Source organism: Panthera pardus, unplaced genomic scaffold (genome assembly GCF_024362965.1).
Source record: "Panthera pardus isolate Hobbes unplaced genomic scaffold, ASM2436296v1 HiC_scaffold_12, whole genome shotgun sequence".
NCBI lineage: Eukaryota > Metazoa > Chordata > Mammalia > Carnivora > Felidae > Panthera > Panthera pardus.
In genome coordinates, this window is record NW_026526677.1 from 92943692 (window position 1) to 92967165 (window position 23474).

The 23474-nt window shown below is 49.1% G+C and overlaps 1 protein-coding gene across 7 annotated transcripts in view; it reads right to left on the reverse strand.

Moving 5' to 3' along the window:
* The window catches only part of PKNOX2 (PBX/knotted 1 homeobox 2), a 281900-nt gene that overhangs the window by 174317 nt on the left and 84109 nt on the right, over positions 1–23474 (reverse strand). For all 7 annotated transcript variants that reach the window (XM_053900302.1, XM_053900300.1, XM_053900301.1 and 4 more), the window contains exon 2: positions 17601–17670. The gene's annotated coding sequence lies outside the window, so the exon portion shown is untranslated. The remainder of the gene's footprint in view (positions 1–17600; positions 17671–23474) is intronic.

Consider the following 23474-nt stretch of genomic DNA (forward strand, 5'->3'; position numbering starts at 1 on the left):
CACCCCGTTGCAGCCTTGGAGGAAAGACAATCAGAGTGAGATGTGGGGAGATGGAGAACTATTGATTTTTGCACTTGAATATTTAAAGATGCATTTTATTTTCTGTAAAAAGCTGCTTGGCAATCGCTCTGGCGCTAAATTTTTGCAGATGTCAGATGCGTCCACCTTTTCACTTCAGTTGCCTAATAGCACAAGTGGTTGCTGCCTTCGTTTGTTTGTTTCCTTGGGGTGTGCTCTCTTCAGTCCCGGGAGCCCCAGGAAGCCTGGTGTTACATAAGCACCTCATCAGAATAAACATCCAGGTAGTCGGGCTTCTTCCTTTGGTCCTCCCACCCTGGAGGAGCGCTTACCTCAAGCCCCACATTTTCCCAGAGTGCAGACAGAGAGTTTTGTTCCTGACAGCTGCCCCCTTATTACCAGAGGTCGCCCTGAGGAGTCAAGCTCAATCTGGAGCATCTCTGGGCATCTTGTGCCTCCCGTAATGGGCAGGGGACAGGGGATCTCCTTTACTCTCACCCCAGGCTCCCTCCTAAGCATCCTGGCATCCCTGATAGCATTTATTTATTCATAGAAAACCTGCTGCGTGCCAGGCCCTGTGCTGGGTACCAAGAATATAAATAGGAGTAAGCCTAGATCCCTTCCTAGGGAAAAACCAAAGTAGAACTGAGGTGACAGACGTGCAAAGAAAGAACTACAAATCGGCAGCTGTAATTGAGAAATGTATGTATTCTGGGAAGCAGGGCACAAGGAAGTGCTGGCTCCGCCCAGGAGTCAGTGGCATTTGCACAGGGCTTTGAAGGACACGTAGGAGTGAAGGAGTGAATGAAGGACTTGGGATGCATAAACTGAAAAAAGTAATACATAACAGGAGGTGTGAAAAGCAGTAGGGAAAACAGCATGTGGAGGGCTGAACCAAGCCACTTCTCCTGGCACTGGGTTACCCCCAGACCGGCTCTGGTCCGTCCAGACTCCCTCTTTCCTTGACTCAGAAAGGGAAACTACAGGCTGGGGAGCCCTGGTAGCCTGCCGACTTAACCTCCTTCAGCCTCCACGCCCGCCTCTTTGGAACAGAGCCAACAATAACTTCTACCTGATAGGACTGTTGCAGGGAGTAAATGAGATACTGAGCGCTTCAGACAGACGGACATAGTAGGCCTTGATAAATGTAGGAATCATTATTACTGCTTTTGTTACTATTACCACTACTGTTGCTGGCGGGCTTCCAGGGACCTAAAAAAAAATGTCTCGGAGGCACCAAAACACTTCTGGATATACTCGATTCTCCACATGGTGAAAGATTAAATTCTTCACTTCCAACCCAAACATATCAGGAAGGGCCTTCCTACTCTTTCTTGATGATGAAATGAAAGACACTTTAGAAGAGGCAGCTTTTTATCACGGGAGCTGCTTGGGCAATACTCAAAGGCCTCGTAGAGGTTCTGTTGCCTGGGACAGAAGTCAGAGCCAATAGGTGACCCATTTGGCTCAAAGCTTTGTGCATACAGGTGCGTTAAAGGGCTCTACAGAGGTGACTGTGCAGGACCCCTTAAAGGAGTGAGCTGACCCCCACACGCAGCCCACAGGCCCTGCCGGAGAAGGCGTGGGGGTCCATGGCTGTTGCTGGGGACAGTGACGAAGCTGCCAGCATCTCCTGGGATTTGGTCCCGGTAGCCCCACATCCCGGGTAACCGCGTGGACTCCTCATGGAGTGTAGTGTCGCGCCCTGGTTTCCAGGACCCCTCCACACACATTTACCCCACTGCCCAAGCCAGGAAAGGGGACCTCACCACCACGCCCACTCAAGCCTGTCCTTTCTCCACCTGTAACACCTCACAAATTTATACAGCGTTCTCCTTCTCCACTGCTGCTTCCTGCAGGTGTGGCATTGGTGTCTCTTGCAATAGCTTCCCAAAAGGTCTCTTTGTTTTTTTTTTTTTTTTCTTTTTCTCCTGTCTTCTTCCAATCCATTCTACACACTGAAGCAGGAGTGATCTTTCCAAGACGCACATCTGGCCAAATCAATCCCCTGCTTAAAAACCTCTTCTGCATACCACAGATCCCTCGGTAGCCTGGCACTCAAGGCCTCCCATGGTCTCCAGCCCCACCTCTCACAGCAGCCTCTGTCCCACACAGTGCTCCTGTCAGATGGGAGAGCCTGCATTTCTCCCCTCCTGCCAAGCCCTCCCTAGCTACTGAAGTTCCCTCAGCTTTGAGAACTTCCGGCCACTCCCTGGATTCTTGGCTAACTCCTCATCCTTCAGGTACCAACTCCGACACCCCCCTCCCTCGAGGAACCTTCCTTGACCCCACAAGATTTTATTAGGTGCCCTCCTTGGGGTTCTCAGAGTGGTCCCCCCTTGCCTGATCATAGCACTTAACATAGCGTACTAGAAGTACCTGCTTACCTGTCATCAGTCTCTATTCTCTCACTGTGCGCTAAGCTCCAAAAGGGTATCTTCCCATCCCGAAAAATCCCTGAATATAGCAGGCAATAAACATTTTTTCAGTGAAGAAGAAACGAACAAATAAGTGAATAAACAACAAACGAATGAATGAATGAATGAATGAATGACTTAGGACACATAAGCTGAAAAAAATTACATAACAGGAGGTTATCCCCATGGTGGAAGCTGAGCACATAATGCGGGAGGCAGAGATACAGGATGGAGGCATCGAAGAGGCTGGGGGGGCTGACCCAGCAGGCGAGAAGCAAGAGAAGCAGGGAGGGGCCCTCGCAGAAAGGCAGGGAGGATATCTGAATAAGCCGCCCCTTTCCATCCGGCTCCAGAGCCCTGCACCCCAACTGCGTAAATCTCAGCTATCTGAGAAAAGAGTTTCACCAATAAGGAGACTTACACTATTTCATAAACTTTCTTTAAATTAAAATCAGGCAACGCACACACATACACATATACCCCACAGACATCTTCGTCGCTGAAAAGTTGCTCCCTATAAAATAAAAGAAGCTGTTTAAATGTCTTCCTTCCAAGCTAGCCCCACAGAGCTGGAGCTGAGAATACATTAGCCTTTAATGAAGTGAGACTCTCATCTTCCAGGAGACACCTCATTTAGCGCAATTGTTTCAGAGCCATTACAGAAAGACAATTACAAGGAAGCGGGGAGAGTAATTGGAAATGCTGGCAGGAGTTGGGCGAAATGATAATAAATAAAAATATTCAACCTAATAAGCTTCCAGGAGGGGGTGGGATGAAGAAAATCAACATAATTAGAACTGAACCTTAGCAAGGAAAAACAGACAGCAGGGTGGCAAGTGCTCAACTTGTACAGGAAGAAAGAAGTCACACGCAGCCCAAGATGATTCCGGGCCGCGGGGCTGCTGGCCCCTCCGGAAGCTGCTAGAGGGCGGAGGGATGCCCACAGCCCAGAGCTGTCGGGATGCTGCTCCTGGCCACAGAAACCCGGGTGTGTGGAAAAGGCAGGCCCAGCCTGGTGGGGCCGGGGTCCATCATGCATGGGAAGGAGGCCGAGGGAGGCCAAGTGGGGAGCATGGCCTGAGTCCGGACTCAGTCACTGCCAATCTCTGGTTCTGCCTCGGCTTTCTGGGCTGCACTTTTCTCATCGTAACTCGAGGGAGGCAAACTATAAGATCCCTAAGTGTTCTGCCTGTCTTCCGTGAAGGCTGTCTCCCTCTATAGGTGTGTCTTCCTCTCAGGTTCACTCCTTATCTGATGGGCCCCCTGTCTGGTTCTGAAGTTTCAACACGGGAGCCTAGAAGTTGCATTTAGAGAGTCAGGCTAAGCATCATTTATATAAAAATCATTCCTGCCCCCACTCTGCTTGGCCCCAGGGGGCAGTGGCCACATCCTGCTTGCTGGGGCCCTGCCTGTTGTTGGGTCCAGCACAGCTCCTGGAACACAACTGTATTTGTTGATAGCTACATCTTTCCCTAAAAGGCTCACAGTACTGTCTGGAGCATTTGCAGAGGAAATGGTATGAGGCCTGGGATTTGTTTCAAAATAACCCCAGCGAACAGGGGAGTGCTGATTTACATTATGATTTCTTACTTGGCTGTTTCAGAAAAAAGGAATGTAAGTAAATTGAAGTCAGGGCCCTCAGATCTGTCACCTGGTACCTAGCTCGGGACCTGGTCCACAGTAGCCACATACTTATTTTCTTGTAGTATAATGGGTCTCTAGTAAATATATTCAATATGCTGACTGGGAGTAGACAGCAGAGCATTAAACTGAAATCAAAATGTAAAATTTTGAAAGATTCTCCCATAGTCTCAATCAATTCAAATAAATGTAATTCAAACTGCACTTAATTCACTGAAAGTCTATAACATGCCTGCAATGTGCCAGGCCCTGGAGATCCATAGGGGAATAGGATCCCAAGTTACTTTCTCTGAGGAATTTGCCATCTAGTGAGATTCAGGTTGTAAATGTGAGGTCATGCTAGGGGATGGGACATGTGTCCAGGGACACCAGCAAATATGCATTAGTCTCTCCTCTTAGTGGGACAGTGATGCAAGTCATGGTCCTCACACAAGTTTCCAAGTTTATCAGTAAAAAATTTTTTTGAATGTTTATTTATTTATTTTTGAAGGGGGTGAGAGGCAGAGAGAGAGAGAAAGAGAGAGAGAAAGACCAAAATCTGAAGCACGCTCTGTGCTGTCAGTACAGGGCTTGACATGGGGCTCAAACCCATGAACCATGAGATCGTGACCTGAGCTGAAGTCAGATGCTTAACCGACTGAGTGACCCAGGCACCATATCAGTAAAAAATTTTAATACACCTTCAATATGGATATATATCAAAATGTGTGTGTGTGTGTGTGTGTGTGTGTGTGCGCGTGTATTAGACCTACTGCTCCACCAATGTATGACATGCTTACGGAATACATTAAAAAATGGAAATCTAAACAGGATGAGATTAAAAAAAAAACACCAATAAAAAAAGTTATAATATTTTATTCTCCTATTCCACTGGCTATCTTGCTTATTCTGTTTTGGAGACTTTACGTGTAGAATATCAGTGTCCTGGGACTCCACAGGCCTGCCATAGAGAAGTAATTCCAGTCTGCTTAGTAAACCAAGCAGAATTTAACACCTGCTTTTCTCTTGCTGGCCATAGCATCCAGTTTCCAGTAACTGGTGACAAATGTGCCTCCAGGTCTGTTAGAACCCTGGAACAGAAAAGTCAAAGCAGAGGAAGAGGGAAGAACCCCAACACCCCCTGCTGAGAGAAACCAGGAGTAGTCCTGTTCACTCATTCATTTGGCAGACACTTACTATAAATCCAGAATGTGCCAGGTACCGTGCCAGGTAGAGTGTGGGCTACAGAGCATCAGCCATGAACCCTGTACTGACCCACGTTCATGGAGAAGGACAGTATTTCCGCAAATACTTAGGATGCAAGTAGACACTGGTCAGTGTCAGTAGCTTCAGGCCAGGGACCTAAGACTTGTGTGGAAGAGGTGGCATGGGACCAGGGAAGATGGGCCGGGTTTGGCCATGCAGAAAGAGGAGACAGACTTTCCAGGAAAAGGAAATGTCTGTAACAAATTCACAGGGGCAATAAATTAAAGGGGTCATTCTTCTCTGCCTATCCTCAGTTCCATCTGGAGATCCCATATCCTGAGGCCAGGTGGGAAAGAGAATGCTTCCCAGAGCTGTAAGCAGAAGAGACGGCCTGCTCTCTGACGGAACACCCTGGAAACTAGATCGTGAGGCCTGCTGCCATGCCCTCCTCCCTTCAAACACGCCAGTGGTGTGTCCAACAAAACAAGCATTTCTTGAGTGCCCAAGGCTGATGGGAGAGAAAGCCAGTCTAGTGATGGGCATTCTCTTCTGTGAGGGATAAACTGAGCATGAGCTGCCTACGGGCGAGGCAGAACAGAGGACTCCTGAAGCCCATGCTAGTCCTGGGATGCCACACTTTGGACTCGTAGCCCCTGGAGAGCGAGGCATCTCTAGTAAAGTAAAGTAAAGGCATCTCTGTAATTAAAGTACAGTGTGATTAAACAGTCACAGAAAGGTGCCCAGTGTGCACCAGGAGCTCAAGAATGATAAACCCTGGCTGGGATGTGGTCACAGACATACCACCAAGAAACTGCACTCTAACCAGGTAAGCAAGGGAAATAGAGAGCATTCTAGGCAAAGAGAACTTCGTGTGTAGAATTCGAGAAGCACAAGAGAGCACAGAAACTCTGAACCCTGCTGGTAAAGGCATATGGTCATAGGATCCAGCCAATCCAAGAAAGCAGGAACTGCTGGGGCCCTGGGAGGAGAGAGAAGCCCTGGGAGTCACTCTTAGGCTGACCCTGCTGTGCCTAGAGCTGGGTACCACACACAGTTGGTGCTTAATAAATGTATGTAGATGGTAAATTGTCATCTCTAGGAAGTAGGAGCTGAGATAAGCAATTCATTCTTATAAAGCCCCAGGCAGGACCACATGCTGAGATGCATTTATTAAAGTCTTTTGATGAGCGAGGCAGGGAAGTGAAAAGGGAGGAGGAAGAGCTGGGACAGGGGATGCCTGTCATCATCTTGACAGACCACCGCCCTCCACCCATCCAGGAGCAGGCACAGGGTTTCAGAGGGGAAAGTAGACAGGAGCCATGGAAAAGAAAGGAAAACTAGCAATAATGTTCTAAGTTCCGGAGCAGGGTCGAGCATGCCTATAATTTCCCATAATTTTCCCAACGATCCTATAAGATGGGGTTTTTATTACTCTTTAACAGATGGGGAAACTAAGTAAGACATGGTTGGCGGAGGGAGAGGAAGCTCAAATCGGTTGGACACTATTCCTCCAGATCCTTCCCAGACCACAGAGTGGGTGAGGCAAAGAGAAGACAGAGATGGACACCAGCTGGTGGTCTTCAGCCCTGGGTCCTGCTGGCCCCAGGATGTCTCCAGTTGGTGAGAAACTGCCCCAGAGCCCAGGCCGTAGATGGCCAGCAGCCCTCTAGGACCTGAAAGGTTCTCTCTTAAGGGCAGTTCGTAAGGACCCTTAGTAGCCACAGCCACGGCAGCCTCCCATCCCCTTCTCACCCTGGTCCCTTGCTCCAGCCTTGACTTATATTTTACATATCCAGAAAGCTGGCCCTTGCCCTATGAAATCCTGGGGACCTCTCCAGGCCCTGACATAGTTCCCCTCCCAGGAGTTGGGAGCCCAGGGTTCCATTCCAGCTTCCACCAGCAAACCCTCAGTGGCCTGAGGCAAGCTGTCAGCTCCTTTTGAGCTCAGTTTCCCCACTCAGTAACTAAGGAGCTTGAGCTCAAGGATCTCTAAGGTCCTTGAGCATCCTGTGAGCCTCTTCCTCAATACCCCCCCACCACCGCCCAGCTTCTCCTTTTGCTCCCTGCCCCACCCCCACAAAAGCCAGGAGTCTCTTCCCTCAGGTGAGTCACCTGCAGGCTGAGCAACCCATCATAGGACCCAGGAGCCACAGGCGATGCCATCCCATTAGAGAGGGCTAGAAACCTGGGGTAGGTGGGGAACAACCAGCACCTCTGCACAGCTTGGCCAGGGCGTGCTGGCCGCCAGATTTGAGGAGGTGACAAGGTCCCTGATTCAAAGTCAATCCTAGCTGCTTCATCTGAGAGAGATGTCCGAGTACAGCGGGAAGCACTGTCTCCAGAGTCGTGCAGATGTGAGTTCACTGCTCCTCTTTCTAGCTGTGGGACAATGGTGTGTTGCTTAACCTCTCTGATTATGCCCGGCTCCCTCATTTGTTCTGTTATTAGAGGACTTGTCTCAGAGGGTTGTGGGGAGGGTTACAACAGATAATGCGTGAGAAGCGCTGATGCAGCACCTGTCACACAGCGGAAACTATTCTTCTTCAATGCCCCCGACATTAGCAGAACAGTAGGACTCCCGAAGTACTTGACAATTGTGGGAATCACATGGTATGGAGAAGAGAGCTGCCACCCACACTCAGCCAGTCACCAAGGCTGAGCAGTTTCATGATAAAAAAAACAAACAACAAACAACAACAACAACAACAAAACAAGCCTTCCAGCAGGAAAAGGCTCCCCCAGGGAGAGACCCAGGTGGGTCACTTGAATGTGATACACTTTTTTTTTTTTTTTAATTGGGTTTAAAGTTACAACACAACAGCAGTGAACTCCTCCTGCCTCCGCAGGTACTTAGGCCCAGGTGGGGATCAGGGGCATTAATTAAACTCACTCAACCTCCCCCACAAGACCGGTGGTCTTGGGCCCCTTGACGCTTCTCTCCGTGTAGTCTCCTGCGCCAGAAAGTTACTCTTCCGCCCGCAAACTCCAGCCTGGAGAAGGATCCACCTTGTGGACCAACCTCCCAGGCACCCTCAGACACCCGCCCCCAGACGCCCACCCCAACCTAGCCTAATTCGGTCCTAAGTATTCCTAAGGTGCATTCCAATTTCCCGCTGTAATAAATGGCACAGAATGCAAATGGGGGTGGATGTGGGACACAGATGTTTGCACTAATTTAATTGAGGGAACACCTTGGATTAAACACTTTGCAAAACACTCACAAATAGGTTCAGTGCATTCGGTAATGAAAACGCTCCCAGCCCCCTGGCACTTGGCTGCGGCTGCCTGGGGCTCCAGGAGAGCGGCTGGGAGTGGGAGAGTGTGGGGGAGAGGCCCAGAGCAGGGTGGAGACACGATGCCTCCAAACACAGGGAGAGAAGCAAGGGAGCCAGTTCCTAGGAGGGCTTCCAACAGATTTTCCACCAGCTGGGGCTGACTCCACCAAGAGAAAGAATCTGGAAGGGTTGAGGAAGGAGGTAGGCAGCACCTGCCTCCCCATGTGGGTAATTGCTCACCTGAAGGGGTCAGCAACAGGCAGGTGCCTCTGGGTCCTGAGGCCTCAGCTCTAACCTGGAGGCCTCACCTCCCACCTGGCTGACGGCCAGTCACTCACCTGTACAGGACTGATGTCCCCAGGCCCAGAAACCCCATGGAAGATCAGCCTATTCAACATCTGGGGCATGAAAGTGGGTGGAAAATAGCTCTCAGAAATTTGGGGGTTATTTTCAAGGCAGTGCTCATTTCTCTGATGCTTCTTCCTCATCTTCCCCTACAGACTTGGGGCTTCAAAAGCCTGGGGCACCTGGGTGGCTCAGTCGGTTAAGTGTCTGACCCTTGATTTTGGCTCAGGTTATGATCCCAGGGTTGTGAGATAGAGCCCTGCATCGGGCTCCACACTGAACATGAAGCCTGTGTAAGATTCTCTCTCTCTCTCTCTCTCTCTCTCTCTCTCTCTCTCTCTCTCTGCTTTGCCTGTCTCCCCTGCTTGTGCTCTCTCCTCTCTAAAAATTAAAAAAAATTAAAAAAAAAAAGCTCAAATCCTGGGCATCTACCAAATCCCAACCCTCCCCTTCACCTTTCACCGTCTAGCCATCCATCCCCTTAGCTCTGGGGCTGCAGGGAAGAAGCCCTCCTCTGTCCTAGAAGTGCAAGCTGAGGCCAGGGAGGCAGATATTAACAGTCCCAGGAACACTGTGATAAATGCCTTCAGAGAGGCAGACTTGGTAGCCTGGGAGCCTGGGGACAGTGCGGCAACTTGGCGGCATGAGAGGGTCAGAAGAGGGTGGAAAAAGGAGACAAGCATTCCTGCCAGAGGGAACAGCATTTGCAAAGATAATGAGGCATAGAAGTCTAGGCAATTTCAGAGACTCAGGAGAGACCTTCATGTGGGTCCACTTGGGAGACGGGTGGCATGAAGTGAAGATGGACGGTTTTCACCAGCCCCTGCCTCCCACCCCAGCCCCTTGAGAGTTCCCACAGCTGGGCAAACCTGGAATCAGTTCCTATAATGATTGCTCTGTAAATCTCAGAGTTCAAATCAGGCCAGGATGGTTTTATATTCTTGAAAACAGAATCCCTAATTTTCAGACACAATGATCACTTCAAGTGTAATAACCATTATAATAACAACCTCTTATACTTGCATAGTGCTCCATAGTTTATAAACCACTTTCACAGACCTCTTATGATCCTCTACCAACAGCCCTTTGAGAAAGATAGAATAGGTAGTTTCAGATTCTCACTTTCTGGATGAGAAAATTGATCCCAAGGTCTCAGCAACACAAATAACAGTACTAAGGCTCAAAGTCAGGTCTAACGGACACCAGAGTGCACGCTTGTGCACTCATTCAATCATTCAGCCATTCAACCATTCAGTGCATCCCGGAGCACTGGTTGAACACCTATTATGTACCAAGAAATACTTCAGACTCAGAGCATCGAGAGCACGGTGGGCATATTAAGATGAATAAAAGCCTAGCTGCAGAGAAGCACCCTGACAGATGTATCTGGACCAATAGGAAAACACCAGGGCAAAAAGCAAAGCACTGAAACTCAGGAACCAAGACAAACACAAAGCCGCTCTCTACAAACACTGCCTCGCTCACTCACATGCACACACATGCTCACTCACACACACTCACATGCTCATTCACCTGCAGCCTGCACGTGCACATGTAACATACACATACCCTTATCACACGTGAAGATAGGAGCCATTTCTCTTAGACCGTCCCCATGCTCCCCAGCACGGAATGCAGACTCCTCCACACCTGACATCCCCACCGCTAGTTGGGTAACAGTCCAGATCCAGGGAGAGGCTGCCCCGTGGGGCCTAAGTTTCTCCCCACCCTATAGGACACCACACAGACATACAGGCGTTCCAGCACTGTGTGAGCCCTGGTGTCATGGGCAGCAAGGATGTGATACACTTCTAGGGTGGATGGATTGATGGATTGATGGATGGATGCATGCATGGGTAGATGAATGGACGGAAAGATGGATGGATGAAAGGATGGATGGATGCATGCAAGGGTGGATGAATGGGTATATGGATGGATGGAAGGATGGATGGTTGGATGGATGGATGCATGCATGCAAGGGTGGATGAATGGATATATGGATGGATGGAAGGATGGATGGAAAGATGGATGGATGGAAGGACGGATGGAAGGATGGAAGGATGGATGGATGGATGGATGGATGGATAAATGGGGAGGGACACTGGAAAGCATAGCTTTTACCTGCCTAGAGGTAGATCCTGTTGGGACCCAGCCAGTGGGCCCAGTGACAGCTGACCACTGCTTTGCTTCCTGATGTGGATATATTAGTCTCGGTTCCCTCAGCAAAACCAATCCCCACCTCACAGGATCTATGTGAGGATGTGTGACAGGAGGTGCTGACATACGTAGTGCATGAGCTAGCCCACAGAGGTAGTGCCTCCCCACCCAGGAAGTAAAGGTAATGGACAGGCAACTCTGCAGAATCTCAATAGAAATCAGTCTCCTGACTTCCTACTGCCATTGTACGTCCTGGGGCTTCAAGGACTTACCAGGGGGTACCTCTCCATCACCCCACCCTCTTCTCCTAGGTGCATTCATTCCTTTTTTCATTCAACCAACCTTGTAGGGTGCCTGTTATGGTCAGGCCTTGTTCTAGGTACTGGGATAGGAGAAGAATAAGATTCAGTCCTTAACTTGGATAGACAGACAAATAACTATATTTAAGGTCCTATAATGACATAGATGAAAAGAAGGAGTGCAGCAGTATTTCACAAAAGCTGGGGGAAGCTCCATAAGGAGATAGTCATAGAGGAGATATGTGAGCTGGGTATTGCAAGAGGAACAGGGGTTACCAGGTCAAGGAGATTCCAGAGAGAGGAAATGGCAAGTGCAAAGGCACTGAGGTGTGAAGTTATACAGAGTATCTGAGGGGAACTGAGCAACTAGGTGTATTTGGGGTATCAGGAGTAGGAATGTGCCCATGTGTCTGAGTGTCTGTAAGTAACAGGGAAGAAGGAACAGCATGGGGGGTAGGAGATGAAACTGGAAAAGTAGACAGGGTTGAGCTGTGAAGCCCACGGTAAATCAGGCCAAGTAGGCTACGGTCAGCAAAGCACCACTGGGGATTGCGGGGCACAGGCGTGACTGGCCAGATACAACAGTATTAATTAGGCTCCCACTATTCAGGCGCAGCACTAGGCTCCTCCATATATAGGAGATTATCCTTGGCCGACTCTGATGATAAATGAATTTGATGAGGTATTCTCCTCTTTGATTCACACAATTATCCCTGGAGAAATGGTCAATTTGGGAGCGATTTCTCCTCTCTGAAGAGCCAGACTGGCTGGCTAACGGCAAAAAGCAAGGGGAGGGTTCCCACATGGCCACCATCTCTCTACCACCACTGCCACCACCACCACCACGCAGTACTTGGAAATCCCTCGCGATCTCCTGGAGATTTGGGAAGAACTTGAGAAGGGATAATAGCAGAGGTGACAGGAGCCAGAGAGGAAGAAAAAAAGGGGGAAATCCCTCGGGTGGAACAAAGATTTATGAGTCTGCGCTTCTACCCAACAGGACAGAAAGGCCGGGTGGGTGGCAGCAGCCAGCTTGTAGCTCCCAAACCCTCAAAGCTTCTCCAGGCCTGCTCACAGCAGGAAGTCTCTCCCTCCCCTTCTTCCTCTTCTCTCCCCTCCCTTCCTTCCCTCCCCTCCTGCTCAGCTCCTCTCCAGAAAGGTTTATGGAGAAGACTCCAAATAGCCCCCTCTCCTGCAGGCATAGTCACACCAACTGAAAGGAGATTTAATTAGCAAAATCTCGTTAGGCAAACGAAATTATCCGTAAGACAATACTCCTCTGGACAGGGGGTATGATTAAACAAAGCCATTAATTGAGAGAGTCGCTTTGGCAGCTCCCCGGATGCATTCATCTCTGGGCAGGCTCCACTTTGCCTCCTTGGGCCAGCCGGAACAGACTCTGCCTCCTCCCGCCGGCTCCACCCGCTCCCCACTTCATCTCCGCTCTTGCAGAGCCCCTCAGTTGGGGCTGCAGACCTCGGCATCTCATCAGCGGCCGCTCTGCCGCCAGATTCCTGCTAAAGTGCCTTGATTGCATAATGTCTATTTGCATAATGTAAATTGCAATCTCCTAGCTCGGGAGGCAGGAATCACAGAACAGCCATTATTTTTTACCACTCCACAAAAATTCTACATTTAGAAAGCAGATTTGCAGCTCAGAAAGCCGTATAAATCTGAATCTGCCAGAAACGCCATTAAATCACACCAATTAAGCCGGACCAACGAAGAGCCCCTGTCACTGTTCTCTGCACACTCAAGGACTCCCAGCCCAGATGGAGGCCACGAGATACTGGAGGCTATGGCAGTGGGGCTGGGCACAGGAGCTGCAAGAGGCAGGGAATTCTGTCTTACAAACCTTAATACACCCCCCATAGGCCTTTGCAACTGCCCCAATCAAGATTTGGAGGAGAAAGGCCGAGAGGCGGGTAGAACTAGTGTGAGTTATTTCTGAAAGAGGACTTCAGCTACCTCCATTTCGATCTCAGTCTGTACTTCGTAGCTGATTAAGTTCTTTCCAGCTTATCTCTTAACTCAAACGACCCTGTGCACAAAGCATCCCGTGATGGGAACCAAAACTACCCCCTCAAGCAAGAACAACTGTCCTGACACCAGCAAGACCCCTGTGATTGACCCCAAGACAGTGATGGACCTGACCTTTACCGCCCACCTGCGTGTACCCACCGACCTTTGTCCCACATTTTCCTTATGTTCTTATTTTCAGCATTGTAGAGCCGGTCTTTGAGATGCTGGGCCACTGTCTTCCTGGTGTCGGCCTCGCTGAAATAAATGCCTTTCTTATGTCACCACCGCTCCTCTCCCTGCCTTTGAATTTCGTCAAGGGCCAGTGGCTGAACTCAGTCTGCTTGGGACCCCCACGCCAGGTGCTCTGGCACCCCTGTGTCCCGGCTACATTTCTTAAGCTCATCACCTGATTGGGGGTGGGTGCACTGTCTCTAGACTTTTCAATTTGTGGAGCGGGAGATCTCGAATCAGGAAGAGGTCGGCACCTTTAGCAGAGGTAATGGAGAGATCTAAGGTGTTTCACACGTGGGCAAAACATCCATGCCTTTAGCAGCTCTTTAATGACTTTTCCTCTCTTCTCCCAAGTCCCCTCCGGCCAAGTGAAAGAAATGGTAGGAGAAATCCTGCTCACACTGGGCGGGGCTAGAATCTGAGTGCTCTTTACAAAGCTGTTTCCTAGGGGTCACTGGGGAGAGAGATGAGTCACAAGGTGCCTGGAAAGGGGCACATTCCCTCTGACAACTACATAAGATCCCAGCTTCCCTGCAGCCAGCCCTAAATCTGGTTACTCTTTTGCCTCTTTATTGCTCATTCAATATTCATTTGTCAAAGGGCAAGATGCTAATGTGTATTATTAAAATATCAATAGTTTATGAGTGAACTTTTATGGAGGATACAGTTAAAGGAGAGATTCTTGACCATCCCTGTCAGGAGCAATGGAGAGGGACAATCTTTCCAACTCCACTTTTTATTTATTTACTGGGTGGATGAAATGACTGAACCGTTTTTTGAGTAGCTATTGTGCGCCAAGAATGGCTTTAGTGCTTTCGCATGCTGGCTTCCCTCCAGTCCCCACAGCAGACCTGGGAAGCGTATACAATCCCATCTCCATTCTGGACATGAGGGCTCTGAAGCCCAAGCAGATATGCCTGGGTCACAAAGGTGCTAAGCCAGGATCCAAACTCATTTTGGGGCTTCAGATCCAATCCCCCCACCTCCAAGTTGGAGCCTTGAAAATACAAATGATCTTTACGTTTTTATCAGTTCCTTCACTTGTCCAAATTAAACTTTAGTTTCCTGACCTACATTTCCCAACTCCAGCACCTTTTTATCAAAACCAAGCCCCCTTATCCCTCTCCTCCCTGTTCCCACCCTTTCAGCATTAGCCATTCTCATATCTCAGCCCTTTGGAGAAATGAATTGGTTGTTTTCACTCTTCTGTTGCTTGAGTTTTGTTTCTATCCTCTTAAGTCACAACAAGGCATCCAGGCACTCAGATTCTCTTCCAAAATTCAGCTGCATCCATGTCAGTAAAATGACAAAGGAAAAGGGGTCTGGTCCCTTAATGGCACAGGTATGTGGCAGAAGGGCAGGAAAAAGAGAGGACACGGGGATCAGATAGGAAAGGCTGCCCAGATTTCCCCAGTCCTCTACAGAGCCCCAGTAGCCTCTTAAGTCCTGATCTTTGGCTGAAACCTCCCCCAGCTTGGAAGGCCATTGAGTTGGGGGTGTGGGGAGCCTTGAATGAAGGCTCTAGGCTTGAGAAATCCTTGGTCACAGATCTAAGTGTCCCGCCATACCTGGCACCTCAAGCTGTGAGTTGCAAACTGGACTACTTTTGCGGAAATGGACACTAATATGGAAGCTTCCGCCAGCTGCAGGAACTCCGAACTCCAGCATGTCCTTGGGGGGTCCCGCTTTGGGAGGAACCCTAGCCTGGCCTCTCGGGGGGAGGGGCTTTAAACCCAGACATTCCGTGACATGAGGGACAGTTTGATGCCCAAGGATGGGGGTTTCTTCAGCCTGTCTGTGGAAATTATGAGGCTATACTATGTCAGACTTGCCAGGTACCAGTCGTGGTAGATTGTGCTCTCCAAAGATGGTTGCAACAACATATATCCCGTCCCTATCTCCTCCTTTCATGTGCTGTTGACACTCATCCTTCGAGTCATGATGGCAGGGATGTCTATGTTCCCTTCTTTGAATTGAGGCAGGCCTGTGTAACTGCCCCACCCAAGAGAACATGGTGGAAGTAATGCTGCTTGACTTCGGCAATGCAGCTCCCACCTGGCTCTTGTTCTCATTCAGGGTGCTCCCTTCCTGGCATTCAGCCGCCATGCTGAGAAGGAGCCCAAGCCACCTGGAGCAGTCACATGGGCCTGGCCGGCAGGCCCAGCTAACATCTCAGCCAACCGCTAGTATTAGCCCCCCGAGTTATAAGTGAATGAGCCTTCAGTTGATTCCAGCACCCAGCTTTTCACCTGCCTCAGCCGAGATCCCAGACCCAGCGGAACAGAGACAAACGGTCCCTATTGTGCCCTGTTTGCATTCCTGGCTCACAGAATATGCACATAAAGAACACTGTTAAGACACTAACTTTTGGGGTGGCTTGTTACACAGCCACAGTAACTGGAACACCGCTGGAATGAAACAGAATGTTTGCTGCTTCCCTCTCAAATCCAGCCTTCACAGGCCTTCACTCAGACTATTCCCTCCTCAAGTGGCCCCAGGCCCTCTGAGCCCACCCCCCCCCCCCCCCCCCGCCTCCTCTTCCTTCCAAAAGGCAGGGTCCTCATGCTTTTATCTCTCAATGCAGGTCCAAGAGCGTGTTCCTAAGTGAGGGGGTTTCCCCTGGACACGTGTGGGGGGCCCTCGGCCACAGGGAGGGAACATGCACATCTTTTCCCCCACTCTCCACTCTCATTAAGGTTCACGCTCAGCTTGCTTCTCTCATACTTGACTTGACTTATGAGGCCCCTTTAACCTCCAGTGCGAGGAGACAAGATTCTCACCAAGGTCTATCTACGCTGGCTCCCCCAGCCCCCGGCTGCATCTCCCAGGTAGGCTTTCCCGGAACAGGATGGAGGGAGGCACCCTTCCCTGCCGCCCCCCCACCCTCCCCCCTCCCACTGGGGCCCAGGGATCCGACCACTCCAGAGCCTGGGCTGTGGAGGAGGTGCCCTGGGAGCCGCAGCCCGTCAATCACAGAGGCGACCAGCACTGAATCGCAGGCCATTAGGCAGGAGGGCCGGCGCCCTGCTCACTCACCGGGCAGCCATCGGCAGGATGTTAGACGATCGCATGGCGGCCATTCTTATGATTTATTCAAATACTCATTACAGTCAATCTATTTTTACACAGAGGTGAAGATGTGCGCTGATAACGGTTAATCATTTATAATTCCATGGACTGGTTGGAAGCCAATGTACTATCAAAGGCGCGGCAGCAGCCCAGCCTCCGGTAGCCCCAGAAGCGGGGTGGGGAAACTACATAGCCCGGGCGACCCAGTCTTCTGGCTAACATCTGCTGAGCAGAGACCAGGTTGAGGGTGCAGTGGGAACACGGAGACCCCGGAATCCCAGACTGCCCTCCAGGAGCTCACAGCCCGGCTGGGGGGCGCGCAGGAAGATGCCGGTCAGGGGGGAGGTTGCCATGTGAGCACAGAAGAACTTCAGGAGAGGGAGAAATCACTTCTAGCTGGACTTACTAAAGAAGGGTTCGAGGAGCAGGCTCGACTTAGGCTGGGTCCTGCAGGTGGGTAGACTTTTGCCAAGCGGGAGAGCCAAAATGAGCACGTGAGCTTAAGGTGGTGTTACCATTGCCACCAGCAGTGTCCCCCTTCCCCTCCCTCACGCCGCCCTAGAAATCAACCATGTGTCAAAGCCAGTGTGGGCTTTCCCTGACTCCCCAGCTTAGCCCACAGATGACAATGGCTGGGGTCTGGGTTGGCCTTGCAAACTCAAGAGCTTCCCTCTCCAACACTCATGACACACATAACACATCAGGTCCACCTTAATGCATAATCAATAAAGTCTAATTAAATAGGATGTCATATTACAGGGCTTCTTTGTCACATTCAGACCTAATCTAATTAGAAGTCCACTGTATTTTACATTCTGACTAGCTCATTGTTGAGGATTTCTCTTGCACAATTGCATGACTGTTAAAGATTAGGTTCAGGGCTGGTCTTTAACCCGTAACCTTATTGAGTCAGCCTGGAAACACCAACCAAAGTTACTTACAGTTCACAGTCCCTTTTCTGGTGAGCGGCATGGAGGACAGAAAGCCTCAGAATCCTGCTCCAGACTTCACCTGTCAATAAAAGAAAACTTTTTTTATAGATGTGTATGATTCTGCTGAGTGAGAGCTCTGAGTGAGAGCCAACGTGGGATGAGGGTAAACTCAGGAGTCGTTCTGGTTCAGGAGCAGCACAGGACTACAGCTCTATTCCCACAGTCCTGAGTGGGAAAACTTCCCGATCCAGGCACTCTTGGTGCAAAATGATCATTGTTTAGACAGCTAACCAGGACAGAGAGAGAGGATCACTCCCTCCTTACCTGCTTGCTGCCTCAATTTCTTGCGAGTTTCATCCCCTTCCCTATAGGAATCCCAGAGAAAAACAGGCTCATGGCTGTTGAGAGCCCTGAGCTGACCAAGGCAATAATCATTTACTGATGCCTCCCGTCTGAAGGGAGACCCCATGCAGAGGGACAGAGCTGAACGGCCCCTGTGAAAGCTTGCAACCTACATGGGGAAGGCTGTGAAAAACTAGCAAACCACAAAGCCCAGGTTGTTGTTTATGGCAGGATTATGGAAAATCTGGATGGAAGAGAGAAATTTCAAGGAAAGGTGAAGAGTGCAGTTGGGCTAGATGGAGAAGAATGATGAGGGAAGGACTGGAAAGATAAAAAAATGTGACTGCTTTTAATTCTCTTTCTGGAAATAGAGCAACAACAACAAGAAAAACCCAGCACATGCTTATGAGTGTCTGCTCCGTGATCGACGCTGGCTAGGTGCAGCAGGAATAAAATCCCACGGATGGGTCCTGCTATAAAAATGCTGCCACGTCATTCGGGAAATAAGATTACCCATATGGAACATCACCAGATATTGTGCAAGACAAGGCTATATGCACAGTAGTGCTGAGCTGTGTGGTAGGGACTATAATTCTCTCTCCACAGAGAAATGAAGTTGGTGAGAGCTGAGGTGCTCAAGAAGTATTTGGGCGTAGGGAGAACTTGCATGGGCCTTGGAGATTGGCAAGATTTGGCCAGCAGAAGGGAGCAAGAGGGCATTCGTGGAAAGGGAGCAATCCAGGCATGGATGAGAGGGGGGCAGCATGGGAGTGCCCTGGGACAAGGCAGAGGCTGTTTTGCCTGCAAGCAACCAGGAGAGACCAACACTGAATAAGCCAGATGGGGCCAGAGCATCTAAGGCTCTGAGTGTCAGGCCGAGAGGCCAGGCTGGGGGTAGGAGCTGGAAGAGAGCCATTGAAAGTTTTTCAACAAGGAAATGACACGAAGAAGAGGAACCCCCTTGCCCCGACCCCTCTAATAATATTTTCCCTTTAATTAAGACAGAGAGACTTCTTGGAAGCGGTGGAATTTCAGACAGAAGATTTGGGCGTGGGCCATACCGTGATGTGCTCATGAAAATAAAATGTCCCTCTTGTTCAGGATGGTGTCCGTACTTCCTCTGGGGCTGTCTACTAACATCTGCATGACCAAGATGAATGGCTCAAGGAGGCACCTCTGAGATAAGGACCACGTCTTATGCATCTTTATAGCCCCAGAACCTCGCCAAGTGCCCACCATAGTTCTCTGTGTACGTCTGTTGAAATGTTCATTGGTAGACCCTGTTCATTCCAAACAGAATCTACAACCAGCACCTTGGGACCAGCCATGGATGGGCAGTGGTTGGCAGTGGGCTCCAGCTTACGTTCTTTTGAACAACTGCCATGCTGCTACTGAGCACGTGTGAACTCAGTGTAAGAAGTCTCTAGATGGAATTGCATGCAGTGGTGCTTTATCCCTGCCCTCTGGGATTGTGTGTTGAGACGCCAACACCTGAGAAGAAGATATGGCAGACTTCCCATTTACATATGCTGTAAAGCTGGGAAGGATAGCCTCTCCTGGAGAGGTGGATTCAAAAGTGTTAGAAAGCTTTTAACAAGCTGAAAGAAGGGGCCAAAACTACAAAGTCCAAGTTTTCCTCTACCAGTTTTTGTTTCTTGCACAATAACATCACGACAGCCGTAAATGAGGTAACTTTGAAGAGGAAGAAATATGGCCCACCATCCCATCACTCTGACCCATCAAATTATTACATCTTATGTCCACATGCAAATCCATTTTTATTTTTTACAGAATTGTATAAAAAGATTTGACAAGGGGCGCCTGGGTGGCGCAGTCGGTTAAGCGTCCGACTTCAGCCAGGTCACGATCTCGCGGTCCGTGAGTTCGAGCCCCGCGTCAGGCTCTGAGCTGATGGCTCAGAGCCTGGAGCCTGTCTCCAATTCTGTGTCTCCCTCTCTCTCTGCCCCTCCCCCATTCATGCTCTGTCTCTCTCTGTCCCAAAAATAAAATAAGAAAAAAACGTTGAAAAAAAAAAAAAAAAAAAGATTTGACAAGGATACATTCACCAAATCCCACTCTCACATTCAAAAGTCAATCGCAAAAACACCAAACAGGGTAACCTGGTTAAAAAAAAAAAAAAAAAAAAAGATGTGGGTTATTTGAATTTAACAGAAGCTCAGGATGACCCCAGAGTGTGGTGTTGCTTTGAAATCCATTACATGTGATCTTAAGTTGCATTCCCATATAGTGTCCAACGGAGGGATGAACCGTCCCCTCACTCCTGACTTAGCAATCCATATTAACTTAAGATGCAGTTTCGACATCCCATTTAATGTAGTTTTTAAATTAAATTTTTTTTAATGTTTATTTATTTTTGAGAGAAAGAGAGAGGCAGATTGCAAGCAGGGGAGGGGCAGAGAGAGAGGGGGAGACACAGAATCTGAAGCGGGCTCCAGGCTCTGATCTGTCAGCACAGAGCCCGACATGGGGCTTGAATTCACGAACCGCGAGATCATGACCTGAGCCGAAGTCGGACGCTTAACCGACTGAGCCACCCAGGCTCCCCAGCCCATGACTCTTATAAAGGATGTCTACTGGCTGACTCTCTAGAATACTGAGGAGTCTGAAGAGGAAAGACAAGCTAGGCCAAGAGCGAGGGAAGGGTGCAGAGGGCATGCAAATTATCCCACCAGTCCCTTCTGTGTTTTTCTCTCAACCCACTCCCTTGAATGTGGGACTGAACTGTAATCAGACCAGGGAAACTGAGGCCTGGGATGGGTGAGGTGGTTTGCCGAATTGGATAAGCCACTTGCTTTGAGGACAGGCTGATTTGGGCTCAATACAAAAACCAATTTCTTTTTTTGTTTTTTTGTTTTTAATGTTTTTATTTATTTTTTGGGGGGGGGAGGGGTAGAGAGGGGGGAGACACAGAATCCGAAGCAGGCTCCAGGCTCTGAGCTATCAGCACAGAGCCCAACACGGGGCTTGAATTCACAAACCGTGAGATCATGACCTGAGCCGAAGTCGGACGCTTAACCGACTGAGCCACCCAGGCACCCCCCCGCCCCTGCCTCCATTTCAATATCTTTGACAGTGAAGAGGGGAGGTGAGCGAAGATGTCCAGTGGCTAAAGCTCAGGTTAAAAGTTTAGCCGTTAAAAGCTCAAGCTCTGGAACCAGCCTGCACAGTTTTCCATCCTGGCTCCACCACTTACTAGTGGGATGGACAGGTTACTTAACTTCTCTGTCCCTCAGTTTTCCATCTGTAAAATGGGGCTAATAAGGGTTCTACCTCTGAGGTTAGTGTGAGGACTGAATGATATTGTATCCTGCAAAGTGCTTGGGACAGTGACTCACACAAAATAGGCACTCGCTGAATGTTAGCTATTGTCATTGCTATTTTGTTGTCACTGTTTTCATTCCTAGGAGGCTGTGTCCCTTAGGACACAGGGCTTTGTCCGTAAGATTACCTGTCCTTCTCCCACATGGTGGTCCCCTAAATATTTGAAGAAATTGTATGAAAGAAGGACTGTGTTACACTAGACAATAAGATTAGGACTAACTGGTCGATGTTAGAGGAAGTCAACCTTCAGTTCGATATAAGAAAGAAGCCTCTAGCAATGAGAACCATCCAAAAATGAGCTAGGCTTCCTCAGAAGGTAGTGAGCTCCCCAACCCTGGAAGGAGAATCTGCACTGGTGAGAAGGTGCTCCAACCATGGTCTTCCAGACATGGCGTCACCCATCTATGAAAGGTTAAAAAAAAATTAGGAGTCTGATAGGGTTGACAAACTTCTATATTGATAAAACATTGATACTCTCTTCATTTATCATCATTTCATAAAGTAACTCAACCCCCAAAGTAAGGGGAGTAACAGGACCATTCTTTGAATTGAATAAATACAGCATCATGGAATGCATTCCCTCTCCCTCTCTTTCTGCCTCTCTCTCTGTCTGTCTGCTGGCTCTCTCTCACACATGCACGCACACACACATGTGTGCACACACATGTTAATATGTGACTTCTCCATGCTGTCCTTAGTTTTCACTCGTGATCAGTGGAAAAGTCTACTTTAACTGGCACTGATCCACGGACACATGCTGGGGAACCACCTATGTGCCATGTATTTTAGAGCCTTCCAGAGCCAGCAGTGTGTGGTCCTGGCAGGCAAGGGATCATGTCAAAAGCCTTCAGACAAGCAGCCGTGCAATAATAGGACCAGAATTTAAACTCAGGCCTGTCTTGTTCACCATGAAAATAAAATGGAACTATAAATGAGACTGACCACTCACATTTATAAATATGAGGAAACTTGCGAAATGGTTAATGAGAAACGAGTTGTTGAATTTTTGTCTGGGAATGAGGTAGAAGAGGGACAGAACAAAGCTTCCTGCAGGAGGTAGCACATGCTCCAGGAGAGCTGAGTGGTACCCATGGAGCACGCCCAGGAAAGCTGGAAGGCTGGAGAGAGATGAACGTAGGGCTTAGCAAGGGCATGAGTCTAACACAGAGAACACACAGAACACGAGTCTAACACTAGGCCTGGGGTGTTCACCAGACATGGGTTCACACCCTCACTCTGTCATTAACTTACTGCGCGATCCTGGACAAGAAACTTTACCCCCTCCGTGCCTCAGTTTCCCCATAGGCAAAATGATATGGTTAGACTCCTAGATAATCCTTAAACCAAAATTCCATCTGATATCTATATACCTGTGAGGTTGCCCAGACTAACCTGCCAGGGAGGGCTCTAAGTCTCATGCTAAGGCACCTCAGTATATCACCCTGGTTAAGAGTAAAGATGTGGGAACCAGATAGTTCTGGATTCAAACCTAGGTCCATCGTTAACCTAACCTTAATCTCTATAAACCTCAATTTTCTCCTGTTTAAAAGGTAGGGGGTTAATAGTAGCATCTTTAAAAATTTTTTTTTAATGTTTATTTAGTTTTTAAGAGAGCGAGAGGCGGGGGGATGGGCAGAGAGAAAGGGAGACACAGAATCCAAAGCAGGCTTCAGGCTCTGAGCCGTCAGCACAGAGCCTGATATGGGGCTCGAACTCACGAACCGTGAGATCATGACCTGAGCCGAAGTCAGACGCTTAACCGACTGAGCCACCCAGGGGCCCCAACAGTAGCATCTTTAAATGAGATGATGCACCTAGAGCTGCCTGGAACATACTAATAATAATAAATGAGGATTTTTGTTGTTTTTATGTGTTCTGAGCTAAGGCAGGCAGCAACTGAATGGAAAAGGAGAACGAGAGGCAAATCAAGAAGATTGAGGCCTTCTGCATTTATCCCACTGCCCGTGACAAGCTTTTCAGGTCTTGCCCCAGCCAGACCTTTGGGATGAGGACAAATTATGACAAACCATTCTGGGGCACCAAGAGTCTCTCTGGATGCTCTTCTTCTCTGAAAGCCCATCCACAGGCATAAGAGCCAAACTTCCAAGAAAGACAAAACGTGAAGAGACCATTCCAGAAGGAAACGCTTGAAGGATCACCCATCCATCCAGACGGTGTGTCCTGTGTCTCCCCACCTCA